The 17436-nt window shown below is 60.5% G+C and overlaps 1 long non-coding RNA gene across 2 annotated transcripts; it reads right to left on the bottom strand.

The window, feature by feature from the left end:
- Positions 1–213: 213 nt before the first annotated feature.
- On the bottom strand, positions 214–7365 carry LOC105301134. Of its 2 annotated transcripts, XR_896698.2 has the most exons (4): positions 5067–7365; positions 3245–3559; positions 1410–1686; positions 214–1357 (listed from the first exon to the last, which is right to left on the bottom strand). It is a non-coding gene; the product is annotated as an uncharacterized LOC105301134 (long non-coding RNA). The 2 variants fall into 2 exon arrangements; XR_002783588.1 differs by lacking the exon at positions 214–1357 and having other exon boundaries at positions 1366–1686.
- Between the last annotated feature and the right edge of the window lie 10071 nt (positions 7366–17436).

The raw sequence follows: 17436 nt of genomic DNA, 5'->3' as shown, positions 1-17436 counted from the left end.
CCGGCCCGCCACGTGACCTTCGGCCCACCCTCCCTCCCACCCTGTGATCCGCACGTGGCCTCTGGGGAGGCAGAAACAAACCCTCAGATCTCGCCCCTGGGAACCTTTCAGCGCCAGCGACATCAAAGGGGGCGGCGGGGTGGCGGGCGGCGGGGCAGCGGATGCTTCTCTTAAAGGGCCACGCCATGTTTTAATTCAAAGCAGATCCTGGGAACAGCTGTGAAGCCGCCTGGAGGGAGGGTGCCCGCGGGAGGAGCTGGAAGGTGGCCATCCCTGCCCTGTCCAGACCCCGCTGCATTTGCCTCTCAGATGGGGACAGTGCTGAGCGTGCTCTGCGGGGGCACCACCGGCCTCCACCTGGGTGTCGTGCTGCGTTTCTCAGAGGAGGCCAGCGAGGCTCAGCAGGGGCCCCGTCGAGGGCGTCGACTGTTCTGCCCGCTGGCCGGGTGGCAACTTAGACTCTCATTTCGTGAAATCGATAGTGTGACCTCTCTTGCACAGGTGAGTGTGAGCTGAGGTTCTATCCTGCCCAGGTGTCCGCTCTGCCTGGAGGCCACTAATTGATACTAGATGGGGGACAGCTCTACGCGTGGGGCAGGGGGTGGTGTAGGAGGAGTCCACGGTGGTCACAAATTCACTCGACAGAGCCCTGTCCCTGAGAGGGGACACAAGGACGAGACAGCAGGCTCATCTTCCGGAGGCAGGGGCAGAGGCGACATGAGGTCGGGGGCAGAGAACAAGGAGAAGGTGCGGGCGGGCACTGGACAGTGGGAAGTCGCTGCCTTATTGATGATACGGATAATTTCTAGAAGGATCTATATTGGGAAGTAGATTTTAAGATAAATTAAAAATGCAACTTTACCACAATTATATATATACATATGTATATATTAACATATACGCATATTCATGTACGTGTGCCTCAAGTGCATTTGGCTGGATTGTAAGTGTGGTGTGGCGAAGGGGCTGTGCCTCCCCCCAGGGCCTAGCACAGAGGGCGCCCTCAGAAGCCACTTGCTCTGTGAATGAGCCACACCTTTTCCCAAGGAGACAGGTAAGGGGACATCGGTTGCCAAGCCATCTGGGGATGTTTTTACCTGTAACACATGACCCGAGGTCCTAATAAAACCAGTTTGAGACAGAGCTTCTTTGGAAAATACAGTCCCGGTCCCATTAATGATGACAGGAACGTGATGCCTGTCATCCGCCCTCAGCATTTAGGTCCAGCCTGGCCAGACCTGAGGGGGGTCTGTGTGGCCTGGGGCGAAGACCCCAAACTTGCCTTCTGGCCGGGCTCTGGGCTCCCCGCAGCCCACTGGGGACGCCCTGCATGCCTGTGATATCCTGCGGGCCTCACCTGCAGCCCACTGGGGACGCCCTGCATGCCTGTGATATCCTGCGGGCCTCACCTGCGCTGAGCCTCCGTGTCCCCAGAATTTGGCGCTCTCGCCGCTGATTTGCAGATGAAGAGCAGAGGTCTAGGCAGCCAGGAAGTTTCAAAGCTCAGGACGGTGCAGGCAGGGATATCTGAGCCTTGTGCCCTGACCGCACCCTGGGCTGCTAGCCACGGCGACATCCTACATTATGTCCCTCCCGGGGACGCTGTGTGCTGGAGGTGGTCCTGAGCGGGGTCGTGGGAGGGGCTGTGGTGAAGAGAACACACGAGGAGGGTCCGTCCTGTGTCACCTGTTGTGTGAGAAGGAAGAAGAATGTGCATCTGTGTCCCCGCGGCTTCCTGATACGCACATGTGCTCATCTTTGCAAAAAGGAACACAGGAGGGTCACCCCAGCCCTGAAAGACGGACAGGAGGGTCACCCCAGCCCTGAAAGACGGACAGGAGGGTCACCCCAGCCCTGAAAGACGGACAGGAGGGTCACCCCAGCCCTGAAAGACGGCTTTCTGGGGGGTGAGTGGGAATGGACAGGGAGGAAGTCACCTTATTCTGGCTGTCTGGTCTTATATGTATCACTTTTGAATGAAATAAATATTTTGCATAATCGAAACATAACATTAAGTCAAATAGGATGAAAAAAGACGCTAAAATGCAGTAATATACCGATGAACACAACTGTTTAGAAATACAAGAGCTGAACTGTGTGTGAAATCAGCGTGACCACGCAGCGGAAAACACAAACCAGAATTCACGCGAAGGACTTTCGAACACAACACTCTGTACTTCTTTAGTGGGATATAATCTGAGGACAGAAATAACTAGAAATGGATCTTGAAATTTCCTTAGTGGGTCTGTGGTTGGTAGCAGGATGGCTGGAGGAATTCCGAAGCTACTTGGAGGGTATTTTGGAATAGAGCAAAAAAATATCTTCATGTACTAAGAGCGAGGGTTCTCACTATGGAGAAGGGGGTGTTCAGCCGAACCGTGTGGCATGGCCATTTTTTGTAGAATGTTGGCAATTTCATACGAATCAACCAAATACAAACGCTGGATGCGGGAAGAGGAGGAAGAAACTGAGGGGCGGCTCGGAGTGAGAGCGACCCGGGTGAACTCAGGGTGCCAGCTCTGTGCTCTGGGACGGCCTCGGAAGCAGAGGCGCCCCAGCAGCTGCGAGCACACTCAGCTCCAGACCTTGGTTTCTAAAGCCCACTCCTCTCTGAAGGGCTGGGGCAGGGGATGCTCTGGCCTCAGGGGAGGCCTGGGTTCGGTGAGGCAGAAGTGAGGGTGTGCACGGGGCCATGGGAACAGGTCAAAAGCGTGGACGAAAAAGGGCACGAGCTCCCCCTGACATGTCTGGGGGGCCTGCATGGTGGGCCCTGCAAACCCGAGACCAAAGCGGCCACACAGGACGGGCCGAGCAGGAAGTCCCTAACCAAAAGCGGGTCGTGGACGTAGTCACTTCTTATGCCTGTGGCTCCCTCAACAAAGGTCAGTCTTCACGTCACGGGAGCCTGTCGGCTGTCTTTGTGTGTCTAAGATGACGCTGGAATGCCAGAGTGACCTGCTTTTCCGGAGCCCTGAAGGCACAGCCCCTGGCAGCGGGGCGCAGACCACAGACCCTTCGCTGTGACCTCACTGCCCGCATTCCAGTCTCTCTGTGCTGCAAATGTTAATTACTCTCTGTCATGTGCTGACCTGTGCAGAAGAAGTGTGTCCCTCGTCTACTTTTATCCAATCCCAGACACTTCCCACCTCGCTTTCCCGCGGCCCCTAAGCCAGCACCCAAGGACCTCATGGAACCCTCATTCGGGCCCCTCCTTTGATTCTAACGTATAAAAGAAGCTGCGAACCCGCCATTCTCCGGAGCAATTTCTCAATCCATTGAGATTTCGCTTGTCGGCCATTGTCATCAGTTTGGTTCAAATAGACTCCTAAAAATCCTCCAAAGGTTTGGACCTTTCTTACGTCGAGAGAGGAAGCAGGAAAGATGAGAGCGAGACGGGGGAGGGCGGGTCAGCTCGGAGTGTGGCACCGGGGTCGGGTTTCCCGATGTGACGTCGCGTCAGTTTGGCAGTTCTACGAGAGGGCGGCCCGAACACTGATGTATTTAGTGGCAAAGGCAACGTCTCCAACTCACTCTCAAATGCTTGGGAAGAGTGTTATATCTGTGGAGGGAGAGGAATAACGAGGCGAATGGAAATGAGCGATGTCTGTCTGAAAGGTGCACGGGAGCGCCTTGTGTTGTTTTTGAAAACGCCTTCTAAGTTTGAAATAACGTAAAAATAAAAACCATCCCACCCCCCCCAAAATGGAATACTGAAGCCAGCTGGAAGGGGGTCTCACTGGCCCAATTTGGATCAATGTGAGCATCGAAAACAATAGTTGCATAAACAGAGAATCTATGGATTCATGTTAATATTTAAGGATTTTTTTTAAAAGGAGGGGAAGCCTTTCTTGACCAAAAAAAAAAAAAAAATGCCTATTACATGTAAAAGAAATGATAAAATTGGGAAGTGTTAAAGACAAACCAGAAGTTGAGGCAAACGCAGTCAGTAAGGGGGCGATGGGAGGAGCTGGGGCTGAGGGCAGGTCTCGCGCCCCGCATGATCGTGAGAGCCCTGCAGAAAGAACTCTGTTTATTCGAAGGCTCGGTGGCTCTAACTTCCCTTTCCATCTGCTTTCTTTTCCCTCGGATAAATGCCCCCCGTCTTGACACGCCGGCCAGAGTGTGCACGAGGCTTGCCGTCTGCATGTACCGGCTTGCATAAATCCTTTTTCCCGAATAAATCCTTTTGGTGACAAAACACCTAGGTGATATCGTTTTTCAGTCAACAAAAGTCATGATTTTGTCACGGTAAATGTAATGATGGGCTTAGGCAGGGACCGTCACTGACAAAACTGTTGGGTAAGTGGCTACCGGGGAGACATCCTATTTATGGCTTATTCACTCTACAAAGGACCTGGAAGAATCTGGCAGACAAAGAGTGTAGATGTCACATCCCCACATGACAGGACGAACTGACGTCTTGGATATTCTGATGGGCTGTCATCTATACTGCTGCATTGTCCCAAAACATTTAGCCCCAAGAAAGTCTCAGGCAAATCCAGCCTGTGGAAGATTCTAAAGGAAACAGGTCTGGATGCTTCACAAATGTCAGTGTCCTGAGAAGTTAAAACAGACCCAGGATGGACGGACTGAAGTCGATGAACGGGGTGCAAAGCAACGACGGCCAAGCCAATGTGACGGTCAGCTCTAGAGGACCGTCTGGGGACCAGGGAAGTTCTAACATGGGCCGTGTACTAGATAATGTCGTTGTACCCGTGACTGTCGGTTGTTGGGTGACGGCCTAGGAGAAAGGCCTCATCTTCGGAGGTGCTGCTGAACCGTTTGGAGGGAAGGTGTCTGGATTTCTTCCACTTACTTTCAAATATAAATACGTCTGCAAATAGAAACGCAGAAAGAGAAGCAAACGTGACATGATGTTAAGTTAGTGTAGTCCACCTTCGTGCTTGAGATATGGAGCCGCATTGAAAAGTAGTTTATTGTATTAAATTTTAGCCTGTTTGTAGATGTTATCGCTTAATTGAAATTTCTTATTGCGATGATTGTAGTCACATGCGATCGTGAGAAATGATACAGAGCGACATCTCGCACGGAGACGATGCACCCACCTTCTTCCCGCTGCGCTGCACCGTGCCCAGTGTGTGCGCGTCGTGTCGTACGCTCTCGTCACCGGCGGGTTGGTGTGTCAACATCCGGGACAGCCCTGTCTCCACGACGGTCTCAGGCGCTGCCGTCCTATACCTACACCCGCGTCACTCCCTCCCCCGACCCCAGCTCCCTTGAACTTGTCCTCCGTGGCTGAAGTGGAATCGTACGGCACGTGTGCAGCCTTGGGGATGGGCTCTAACTCAGCGTATGCCCGAGACCCCTCGTGCTGCAGCAGGGCGCCGTCCCCCCTGCTGGCTGGTGGGGGGGGGCCGCAGGGAGTGGGCTTGCTCACCCGCCGAAGCCCATGTGGGCTCAGTCCCATTCGGGCTGTTCCGGATAAAACTGCTACGAACATTAATGGGCATCTGGATTCACTATTTTTTCAGATATTGGATTTGGAAAGAAAAATGTGAGCTGTGGAAAGGGCCTGAGATACAGGAGCGCCCACATGAAGGCTCCCTTTTGCGGTCTTGCAAACCTGCCCAAGATGACCTCTGACACTACGTCACCTCCAAGGCCTCTGCTGTGACACGTTCTGGAATCTGGGCAGCTCTAGGCTGGAGCAGAGTCCTGTGCGAAGGTGTCACGTTGCAGTGAGGGCTGGGGAGGGCTAGCACAGGAGGCTGCCTTCCAGGAAGAGCCTGCACACACGCCCGCCTGAGGGTTCGAACTGGGCCCACTGAGGGCGTGGTAGCCCTGTTGTGTCCAGCCACCTGAATTTTAGGTACTGGCCTGAAATAAACCCCTGCTCAAGGAAGAGCCTAAGGAAATTTCTAGATGTTTCCTGCCTCTGGAAGCTTGTGAAGCTGTGAGTCAAGCACCCCCAGGGCCCCATATAGCATCCGGGGTCGTCTCTGGGGCTCGCTTGTTTTCACAGGTGCTTCACAGGGTCTCGCCTGGTCTTCACCAGCTCTGGCCTACCCAGGCCACCAAGGGGAGGTGGGCCTGCCCTGCCTCTCTCACCCCCCACTGCCAGGGTGCCCTGTCCCCACCAGGTGAGAACCCGCAGCAGGAGGGGAAGGTGCACTAGGGGGGGGTTGAGTGTTGCTTGTCTCTCCATCAAGGGTCACTCCTGACAGATGTCTGCAGAGCAGCCACCCATGCCAGGCCCTGCTCTGCTCTGCGCGTGGCGTGGTGGAGGGCCTGGCGGACCAGGCTGCTGGGTGGAGACAGCCAGTAAATACGTGAGCAGGCCCAGAAGTCAGCAGGCAGGTGAGGCTCTGCAGAAATCCCGAAGGCTGACGTACTAGGGAGCCCAGGCTGGGGGCAACTTGGGGAGCAAGGGGGCCCGGCTGCCAAAGAACTGCACGTGGGGCCCCCATGGGCTGAAAGGTGGGGCTGGAAAGCCTGACCAGGCAGTAGTCAGAAATGGGTCTGCTCCAAGGCCACATGCGCCCAGCTACACGCAGACGGTGAGGCCCACAGGCGCAGATCGGAGTGACAGGACAAGGCAATGACCGCAGGCAGGGGCAGGTCAGAGGGCGCCTCTCTCAGCCAGTGGGTAAAGAGGGCTTGACCAGATGCCCTCCAAAGTGCCCCCACGTGAAATTTCCAACATCCTGTGATGCTCACTGGCCTCAGGGGAGGGGAGTGACCCATGGTGACCGGACGATGCGAGCGGCTCGCGAGGCCCCGAGGTTGCCGAGACTTGCATGGGCCTCCGGACAGCGAGGAGGAGCCGCAGAGGCTACGCAGAGGGCCCCGTTTTCTTGTGCGTGCATGCGGGTGTCCGCGTTTGTCAGCGTGCAGGCGCCTAGGAGTTGGGCGCAACGCGGACAGGAAGGCGGGACAGACCCCCACACGCCCCTGCCCCACTTTCCACAGACAAGTTCCGGCGCCGGGCTAGAGGCTGGCAGAGCAGGACGCTCACCTGAGACCGTCGCTGAATCTGCTCTCCCCGGTCTGAAGCCTTTACCCTCAGCCATCCTCTGAGTTTCACACCACGCCACGGCAGACGTGACCACAGGGGACGGAGCGGGGCAGGTGCGCAAAAAGGGGAAAGGGGGCGGGGGCGGGAGCAGGGAGCGGCCGCTGCGGCGGAGGGGCCCGGATCGCCAGGGCGAACAGGGCCGGGGCGGGCCGGCCGGGAGGGAACAGGGAGCCCGGGCCTCGGCGCGCTCGCGGCCAGCGCGGCCTTCCTCTTCCTGCCGTCGGTTCCACGCGGCGGCGCGAGAGCGGCCAGCAGGCGGAGACCCGCGGCCACTTGGCGCGGGGCGCTGTGAGCACGCGCTCCCTCGGCCCCGTCGCGGCGTCGGGGGCGGGGCGTGGCCGGGCCCGGGGGCGTGCCCCGGGCTCCGGGGCGTGGCCGGGCCAGGAGGGGCGTGGCCGGAGGCGGGCCCGGAAAGCCCGCGCTGGTCCCGCCCCCACGGCCGCGTGGCTGTGCGTCCGGGCTCCTGCCGATAAAGTTGTTTGAAGCCGAGCGGGCGGCGGCGGGTCACGTGAACGGAAGATGGCGGCCCCGGCAGGCGGCGGGGGCTCCGCGGTGTCGGTGCTGGCCCCAAACGGGAGGCGCCACACGGTGAAGGTGACGCCGAGCACCGTGCTTCTGCAGGTGCGGCCGCGGGCGGCGGGGTCGGGCGGCGGGGTCCGGCCCGCTCCTGCGGTTGGCTCCGGGCGGGGGCGGGGCCCGGGCGGGGCTGGGGGCGGGGCCCGAGGCGGCCAATACGCGGCCTCCGGCCGCCGAGGGCCCTCTCACTTCCGCGCCGGGGTCCGGGGCTCTCCGGTCCCTGCTCGGCTGAAGGCGTGGGGCTCTGGGGCGAGGGGCGGCACCTCGTTCGCCCCCACCGCGTCTGCCGTGCGCACGAGCCAGCCTCACAGGGTCCCGGCCCGAGTCCCCATCCCGCGGGTGTCTTCCGGCCCACGTCCGCCGTGGCTGGGCGTGACGGCCTCTGTGCCTGGAAACCGACTTGCTGAGTCATTCGCTGCAGTTTCACCAGGGCAGCTGGTTGACTCCGAATCCATTACGTTAAAAATGTTCATTCAACCCTGCTGTGTAGGGGATAGTACGCATATTAGGGTCCGCTGGGAGGAGCCCCCAGGGTGGGGTGGGGGGACTGTGTGCAGGGCACAGAAGGGGAGCACCCAGGACCCGCTTGGGCTGGCTCTGTGGACTTGGCTCATGGGGAGGAGGCCGGCAGGGGTGGAGCAAGTTTGGACTTTATTCTCTGTAAGTGAGAAAGGGGTCTGGAATATGTGTAGGGAGATGTCTGTAGTGATGGGCTGTAGGGTCCTGTCCTGGAGGCTGTCCAGCAGAGCTGGGGTGACAAGTCAGGCTCAGCGAGGAGGGGGACAAAGAACGGGATTTGTGGGTGAGGCACACAGAGCTACCGAGTGGATGGTCCATCATGTGGTTTGTACTAGGCTTTGTCTTGAAGAGCCAACCGGTTCTCCGAGAGATGGGCTCTGTGCCCTCAGCTGCCTCCCTGCCACTGTGCCTGCCAACCAAGTGACCAGGCCAGACACAGTGGCTCAGGTCCTCCCATCTTACCCCCAGGTCCTTGAGGACACGTGCCGGCGGCAGGACTTCAACCCCAGCGAATACGATCTGAAGTGAGTTGGCTCTGGCCAGGCTGCGATCCGAGTCCATCCACCCCATCTCCCAGGGCCCCGCCAGTGGGCTTAAACCAACAGTTTATTCTCCCACAGTCTGGAGGCCAGAAGTCCCGGCCCAGGTGCTGCAGGGCCGTGCTCCCTCCAGAGGTCTAGGGGAGGGTCAGTCCTGCCTCTTCCAGCATCTGGGGCTTCCAGGTGTCCCTCAGCTTGTGGCCACATCACTCCAGTCTCTGCTTCCTCTTCCCATAGCTTCTTCTTTGTGTGTGTGTGTGTGTGTGTGTGTGTGTGTGTGTGTGTGTGTGGTCTTCTCTCTCTTATAAGGACACTTGTCATTGGATTTAGGGCCACCCTGATCCAGGATGACCTCGTGTTGAGACCTGAACTCAAGACTGCAAAGTCCCTTTTTCCAAATGAGGTCACAGTCACGAGCTCTGGGGGTGAGGATGTGTGTGTATCTTTTGGGGACCACCATTCAACCCACTGCACAGGGTTTTCGTGCATTTGGTTGTGTCATTTGCTGGTGGGGCTCTGAGGGCAAGACAGGTGGTCATGGAGATTGGGAAGAAACCTGTACCCTGGGCAGGTCCGCAGGCCTCGGCCCTGGAGCTGTAGTGCCCGCGGTCTGCGTGTGGGTGTGTTTCCAGAGAGAGGCCGGGCACCGATTCACAGGGTCCAAAACCAGGCAAGGGGCGGAACCACACTGGGTGTTCCCACTTGGTGACCTGTCTTCCCTGTGTGGCTGTCCTCACTTTGGGGCAGGGAGGAGCCCGTGGTGTGGGCACCTGCTCTCCTGGGCCTCTGCTGTGCCGCGTTGTGTGCGGGGCCTTTGGCACAGGAGGTTCTGAGTGGAGGTGCCCTCATGTCATCCCAGCTCTCTACTTCCTTGCCTGGCCCCCAAGAGTCCCCAGGCCCATGCTCCGTGCTGGGCATCCCCTGGCTTCCTGTCACAGCCATGTGTCCTCTCGCGTCTCCTTGGCTAGTGCCTGGTCGGAGCCAGCAGAACGTCGGGTCTCCTGCAGCCTCATCCCCCTTCTCCCTTTTATCCGCCGGCTGTGGACGGCCGCCCCTCGAAGAGCACGGCTGGATGCGTGCGGGCAGATGCCTGTACTGTTTTGAGCCGTGGACGCGGAAGCCGACTGTGTGCATTGACCTATGCTGTTTTACATAAAGGACTTGAGCATTTGTGGGTTTTGGTATCTGGTTGGCGAGGCTGCGGATATTGAGGGATGACTGTAATTACGTTTTGGAGAGTCAGACTTATACATGGAATCTTTGACTGTGGGTATCAGCGCCCCTAACCCCCTTGTTCAAGGGCCAGCTGTCATTTGTTTAAGATGCTGCCATTGTCAGGGAAGCAGCCTCCTTCCCCTCGCCTGCGACACCTTCCCCTCGCCTCCAGGCTCCCCGCCCACCTGCCCTTGGGTTCCCCCCACATCTGCCGTCCAGTCTCATCCTGTCTCAAACTAGAACTTAGAGTTGTTGCTCGACAGTCTCCAGCCTGCGTTGAAGATGGGTATCGAAACTGCCTTCTTTTGAACGCCTGGGCCTCATAAACTGTTCACGTTCAGAAAAGCACCGTCGTGTCCAGCGGTGAGCCGGCGTTCGTGCTGTCGGGTGACCACTGTGTGTTGGGTCTCACCCGTTCTCTCACCGGCACGGTAGTGTTTTTTTTTTTTAAGCTTCTGTTGAGAATAGAACTGCAGTCTGACTTTTATGCTACAAGTTCTTAGTCGCTCTGCTGGTCCGCTGTCTGTCTCCCTTGCAGTCAAGGCCACAGACGCCACGGGCGGGAGCTCTTGTCACGCCCAAGTGCTCTGTCGCTTAACAGCTGTGGTTCTTGCTCCGTAGGGGTGCTGGGAGCTGGGGGCTCGGGAGGAGAGGGACCCGGGTCAGGGGTGCTCCAGGGCCACCTGGCCACCACCCTCCCTTCCCATGGGTGAGACCCCACCCATCCTCCTCGCTCAGGGGCAGGTGTCTGGCTCCTTGCGGTCCACAGCCAGCGTGGGAGCCGTGCTGGATGCCACCCGTCCGTGTGGTCCCTGCGCTGCCTCCGGGTGGCCTGGACTACCTGTCGGCTACCTGTTGGCTCTTCTCACCTGAGTGTCTTATTTGTGAAGCACGTGGAGTGTGGCCTTGGCCCGGCCCTCTGGGAGGGTGGGCTGCGGTGACTAAGACCAGCAGGGTCACGGAGGCCCCGGGACTGTCGCCCTGCCCTCCTCTCCTGCCGGCGGGTATTGCCCACCCTGCCTCATCAGATCTCTTCATGCTCCCAGTTCCTTCTGAGAAATTGTACCCCTTGGCCCCGGGAGCCCTGTGCACAGGGGTCAGAGGAGGCTGCAGGCCCACCCTGCTGTCTGGGGGCCCAAGCTGGCCTCCTCCTGACTGGCTGGGACACTCAGAGCCGCCAGGTCCCTGTGTGGCGGCTAATGCGTGCAGGACACGGGCAGAGAATGTGGGCGGCGCTGGGTTTGAGGACGGGGCTTTGTAAGCCGGCACGGCAGTCTCTCTGCCTGTCGTCTCCGGACCCTGGCTGCATGAGGGCCTGGCTCTTCGTGGGGCTGGGGTCGTCTAGAGCGTGTGCCTCGCTCTCTGTGGCTGTGGCTCTGCCTAGGCGGCAGGAGGCAGGGGGTGGGTGCTGGTCGTTGGCGGGGAGTGAGCGCGGTCCGGGTGCACATGCCCTCCTCTGCTTCTGTGCGGTCTCTTCCCCCGCCTGCCCTTGGGCCTGCTTCCACCTCCCACGGAGCTGTGCCGCTCACCTCTCTCCTCCGGAGGGCCCGCTGCCACAGGGTCCCCCATGCACGCCCGTGGACATGGCCCCGTTCTCGCAGGCTCTGGGGCACCGGCGGCTCCAGCGCTGGGCCGCTGAGTCAGCACTGCGGGGCAGCCTGGGCTCTGGTCCGCGTTGCAGGTTTCAGAGGAACGTGCTTGACCTCACTCTGCCGTGGAGGTTCGCCAACCTGCCCAATAACGCCAAGCTGGAGATGGTGCCCGCATCCCGCAGCCGCGAGGGGCCCGGGAACACGGTAGGTGCCCAGGGCGAGGCCAGGTCTGCAGAGCCCACCAGGAGTCGGGTCTTGAGGACTGACCTAGCACCGCTGACCCTCAGACTTTCACAGGGAAGGGGCTGACTCTCCACGGGGGTTCCTGGGGGTCAGGAGACTCGTTTTACCCAGAGCAGCCTCTCTCTTGTTTTGGGGTTTAATGCAAATGTGCACTTGAAGAAGAAGCCCTTGGCCCAAACAGCGGGGTGGCCATGACAGACAGTTCAGCCACAGGCCCAGGGGGTGCTGGACATGCTCGCCTCCGGGGCTCCGCACTCTCCAGTGCGTTGTCACTCAGTGGTGGGACCCAAAAGGAGTTTCCCCCATTTTGAGTTATGGACTGTGTTCCTGTTTAGGGACATAAGTACTAAAAATGGACTTTTAAAAGCGACGTGCTCATTGCTAGAAAAAGTTCAGAAAACGTGGCACGTTAGTCCTCGTGGCTCCATGACACACCGCGCCCACACCTGGCAGCTCGCGGTGCTGGAACGCACAGTGTGCGCGGGCGGCACGGACCCGGAGCGGTTGGTTCCTCCACACCTGCGTGGGCCCCGGCGGCACCGCGGCCGCCTCCTCACCTTCGCTCCGTGCCTCGCTGCGCAGGTCCGCATCGCCCTGCAGCTGGATGACGGCTCCAGGCTGCAAGACACCTTCTGCTGTGGCCAGACGCTCTGGGAGCTTCTCAGTCATTTCGCACAGACCAGGTGAGCGTCGGGGAGCGGTTCCGGCTCTGCCCGCCACCGCATGGGGATGCCACGGTGGGGACACTGTGGTGGCTCTGCTGCTGCTGGAGGCCGCACCTGGGGGGCTCGGTCCTGGTGAGGGGACTGGTCTGGGGGCGGGGCCGCCGTTCATCAGCCGCACCGGCTCTCCTGGGTGAGCAAGCCCACTCTCGTGCTCTGTGGGGGACCCGAGAGGCCCCCAGAGGCTTGGTGAGCAGTAAGGGAGGAAATGGGGTGCAGGGCCCATCAGGTGACATGTGCTTTAGGTATAAAACTCTCATTGTGAAAATGGGTCATGTTTAAAAAGAAAACCTTTTTCACGATAATCGACGTGTATCCGCTTCTGCCTGGTGCTTAACAGGATGAACTCTGTTCCCAGACGGGTCAGACTCTCTGTGTTTCGGTCTCTCGTCGTGACATGGAGGGCTCTGTCCACTTTGAAAGGGCTCAGCCAGCAGAATGGAAGGGACCGTGGGTGGTGTGAGGCTGTGCCCACAAAACGGGGGCAAGGCAGGGGGAGGGGACCAGGCTCCGCGGAAGGAACAGGCAGTGCCTCAGCCGACAGGGCAGGGAGCCCGAGCGCCAGCCACCCGTGAGCCGGAGGGAAACTGGGGCCTCCGTGGAAAGAGGGCCAGATGCCCTGCAGTGACAGCGGTGGGGAGTGCCCAGGGAGGAGAGTCAGCTGCAGGCGCAGACAGCCAGGCAAGTGTGGGGAGCGTCCTAGTCCCTTGGGTGGAGGTGGGGAGGGCGGGGCCAGGTGGGGAGCTGGTCGAGGGGCTGCCCCTGGGGACATCTGTGGTTTACACGTGCCCTGCAGGACGAGTTGACTTCTGTGGTTTAAGAAACAGCAGGGGGACGTGGAGATGGCTCTTGGAAGAGACTGGGTGACATCAGGAGGTGGCCCGGCGAGGCTGTCTGTGTAAAGCCCCGGGGTGGATGGTAGCCACACGAGTCACACGGCGGTGCCACGCCCCGTTCCTTCCTGCACGCGAGTGCAGCGTGACGTCCTGGAGACCCTCGCACTGCATCGGCCTGCGGCGTGCGGGTCATTTGTGGGTGCCGCCTCCTGTGGGCGCCCCAGCCACCAGTTCCGTTTGCCAGTCCACAGACAGCTGGAGGTCTGCACGCCCCCGTTCCCCCGAGAACATGTGTTTGAGGGGCAGAATTGCCGGGCTGGCTGGTCGGGCATCCTTAAGTTCCACAAGCCCAGTCTTTCCCCAGAAGCCTGCATTCGCTGCATTCACTATATGCGAAGCGGTTCCCCTGAGGGACAGGGGGCGGTGTCAGTGTCAGAGTCACAGCCAGGTGCCCGATCGGTTGGTGGGGCTGTGCTAGGGCTGAGCGGGAGCTGGTCAGCTGCCTGCCACCGCAGGGACACTGACGTGGAGACACGAGTGGACCCTGGCAGGTCCGAGTGAGATCTAAGAGTGGCACACAGGCAGGAGCGGTGTCTCTGAGATTCCGGGTCCCCAAAGGATGGGACACGTGGGAAGCTGGCTTTCCTCGCTTGGTGCTCTCGGGAAGAGGCGAGTGTCCCAGAGCAGTTGGCCGGCTGCAGGAGGCGAGCACACCCCGGGGCCGTGTTGCTCGGAGGCAGGGTCCTTTGCTCAGGGATTGGGGTGGCTATGGTCCGGCCCTGAGCCCCCGCATCTGGGGCTACTAACTGGCCGCTTGACATGCCACATGGGCCACATGTGTGGGCCACAGAGGTAATTAAGAATTTTCTGGTGGCCACATCAAAGTAAGAACAGGTGCCGTTAATTTTAGGGGTCTGATGAACTTGACCCAGTGCATCTGGCATGTTGCCCTTTGCACGTGTGACCCACAGGGAAGCGAGGCACTTTACGCTCTCTGTGGATGCGGGGGGGTCTTTGAGGTCTGGGTACCGACACCTGGGGCTGGCCTCCCTTGGGGCCGGCATCGTGCTGCTAGGCACCTCTGGTGGCCTGTCCTGTCCTCTCTGCTTCTAGAGCATCTGCTGCAGGGAGGGCCACCAGGACAAGGGTTCCAAGTGTGCCGCCCAGGCCAGCTTGTTCCCTGAGGCCCTGGGCCCCTCTGCTCCCAGCCCGAGTTCACAGCCGAGCCCACAGGTTCGTCTCCCCAGCAGTGACAGCGGGGATGCTAGTGTGTCTGGCAAGGGCAGGCCCTCAGCACGTTCCTCCTGGGGTCGTGCGGCCCCTGGGGCTTGGCGAGCTGTGGAGAGGGCTGCCTCTGAGGGCAGGGCCCAGGCCGGGGTCATCTGTGTGCCTGGCCTGGGGCCTTGCTGGCGGCTAGACGTGTAGGCGCCAGGTGTCCACTCAGCCCTGGGGCAGCCCTCGCCCTCCTTCCCTTGGGAAGGCCAGAGGCCTCTCCCTCTTGAAACTGTCCCTGTTCGTGTGCCCTGGAGGAGGAGGCTGGCTCCGTCCAGCCTTGACTTCTTCGCTCCCTTAACTTCATCTCTTCGTCTCCTGGTGGCCGGGCTGCCAGGTGCTGATGGGCGTAAGTCACCCGGTTCCCCCGGGCTGTGGCCTCACCCAGGGTGGGCTTCCCTGTGCAGCAGGAGCCCCTCTGAGCCTGAGGTCACAGCACCGTCAGTGTGGCTTGGTTTCGTTGTTCTGGCAGGGGGAGCGTGGTCGTGCCAGGCGTGTGTCGGCACAATCTGTGTTTGCACCAGCCGTGACTCGGTCAGGCCCAAACAGGTGACAAACGGAAGGAGCTCCAGATACCTGGTTTATCCCTAGCTAGGTGGACAGCCTACACCTGTGGGGACAGCGTGCTTTGTGGTGGGCGAGGAACGTCTGTCAAGCCAACAGCAGCGGCCCTCTCTGCCCTGACGGGCTGTGCCCACTGGCCCCCGGCCCTACTAGGGGAGCAGGTTTGCTGGCCTTAGAGGGAGCGAAAGTGGTGTCTGGAGAGGAGTGAACAGGCGGGCACCTTGGGGCTCTGCCTGGGTGGCGGGGACACACCGTGCCCTCAGGAGGCCCAGCTCCATCCTCTCGGGGACATCCGGAGCTTCAGCAAGGTCTGGTGCAGGGGCCTGGGCTCTCGTGCGGGTGCGGGAGGGCCCGGCTGTGCGTGCGTGCGTGGGTCTGTCCCCTGAGCACGCTGTCCTGGGCCGGGAGCTCGGCTAGCGGGCCGCGGAGTCTGGAAGTGATTGCACGCGCCCCTCCCCTCGCGTGTTTACAGGGAATCTGATCCCTCTGGAGGAGCCACACATCAAAGCGCGCTGGCGTTTGATGTCCAGAGGCCTCGGAGGGCAGCAGGCAGGCGGCTCTGTCCCTGTTTGTGATTTGTGGTCCCACTGGCATCGGGTCCCTGGGGAAGATTGCGACAGGTCCTCCCTCTGGCATTCCGGGGTCTTGTGCTTTCCCGAGGTCTGAGGTCACTGGCCCCCTGTGTGCTTGAGGTCGGGTGGCCATCCTCACCCTGGTGGAGGCTGTCGGTTCCCCCACTTCCTGTGGAGACCTCAGGAGGTGACGAGGCTGGCGTGGCAGGGTTGGGCAGGGCCACACCTCCTCCGGGGGCCCCACAGCTGGCTCTGGGTTATGGGTCTCAGCCCTGGGCAACGCACAAAAGCAGAAGCTCAAAGCAGACAAGGAGGTGGGCAGAACCCGCGCCAGGGCCTCCGCAGGACCTGCCCTCCGTCTCGGGCACCGAGTGCGCACTGTGTGCGTGCATTCGGGGGCCCGCTGCTTCCTGTCCCTGGTCAGCTCCCGTGTCCGTCCCAATCACATTCATGTGGACTTTTGAGCCATGAGGTCTGGTCGGGCAGTGCCGCGTGGCCCAAGGTCACCCCAGGGCCCCTGTCCCTCCGACTCACCCAGGGGCTCCAGGGACGAACAGTCTGGGATGGGCGTTCATTTGGGGGCCTAGTTTACGGTGGTGTGTCAGGTCATGCTGGAGCGAGTCTCCCCTCGGAGGTCCCAGGCCTGTGTTTGCCGTGTGGACACTACAGAGCTAGGGCTCGGCCGGGGCGCAGCTGCGACCTCGGTGGTCAGCGCAGGCCTGGGCGTGGGAGTCGGTGCTGGGCGTAGCGCGGATGCATGTGTGCACACGTGCACGCGTGCCTGCACGCCCGCCACCCTCCAAGCCTGTCCCGCAGTGCTTCCGGGGACTGCTCGCTCCCATCTTGGGTCCAGCTTGTGCGGGGAGAGGCTGTTGGTGCCCGGTGTGGGGTGGGCGGATGCCCGCTGCCCTCTTCCTGGAGAGCACAGCCTCCGGATGAGGGGGAGGACAGTCTGGCGCTCGGTCACCGGGTGACCTGGGTGACAGTGCTGAGGGGTTGCGGTGGGGGCTGCTGCCGCGTTTGCCGTTTCCCAGACGAGGGCGAGAAGTCTGTGGTGTGCCACGGTGTTTGCCGCCCGGGCGCCCCACGTGGCCCTGTGCCCTGCTTGAGGCCGAGTTGCACCCGTGTCCTGAGCCTTTCATGGCCTTTAGTTTTGCTTTTTTTGTTTATTGGTGACTGTGACTCGGTGGCTCTCACGAGCCCTCTGTGTGGCCCTGTGCTGCCCGACCATGTGGGCATCTGGGCACGCTTTACAAGGAGTTGCCACCGGGACCTCCCCTGGGTGTGGCCCAAGGTCACATGGCCCCTCAGGCCCCCACCCTGGGTGCAGGAGGCAGGCTGCAGTGCCAGCATGGGGCTCTGGTCAAGAACCAACGCTCGGCCCCGTTTGCCCCGGCGTTGCCCCACGGGGTCTGCGTGGAGGGGATGGCACTCAAGGTACTGGTGGCCTCGGGGACCTGGGTGTTTGACCTCAGGGTCCACTTAGTGGTTTTGTGCCCTGAGCTGCTGCTGGCTCTGCAGGAGTCAGCGATCTTCCTGGAGGGTTGCCTCAGGGGAAAGCCCAGATCACAGCCCCCTGGGACTCTCCTCATCGTGGACCCTGGTACAGTTGACAGTGTCCTGAGGCTCGTTCGGGAGGTGGCTGGTGCTGCTCATCCCGCTGCTCTGTGTCCTCCTTGTGCTCGGAGTCCAGTGGGAGACACCTCCAGGCCACGTGTTGATAGCTCAGGTCTCAGGCGGCCGGCAGGCG

Source organism: Pteropus vampyrus, unplaced genomic scaffold (assembly GCF_000151845.1).
Source record: "Pteropus vampyrus isolate Shadow unplaced genomic scaffold, Pvam_2.0 Scaffold227, whole genome shotgun sequence".
NCBI classification, from domain to species: Eukaryota; Metazoa; Chordata; class Mammalia; order Chiroptera; family Pteropodidae; genus Pteropus; species Pteropus vampyrus.
This window is presented reverse-complemented; position numbering and strand designations above follow the sequence as displayed.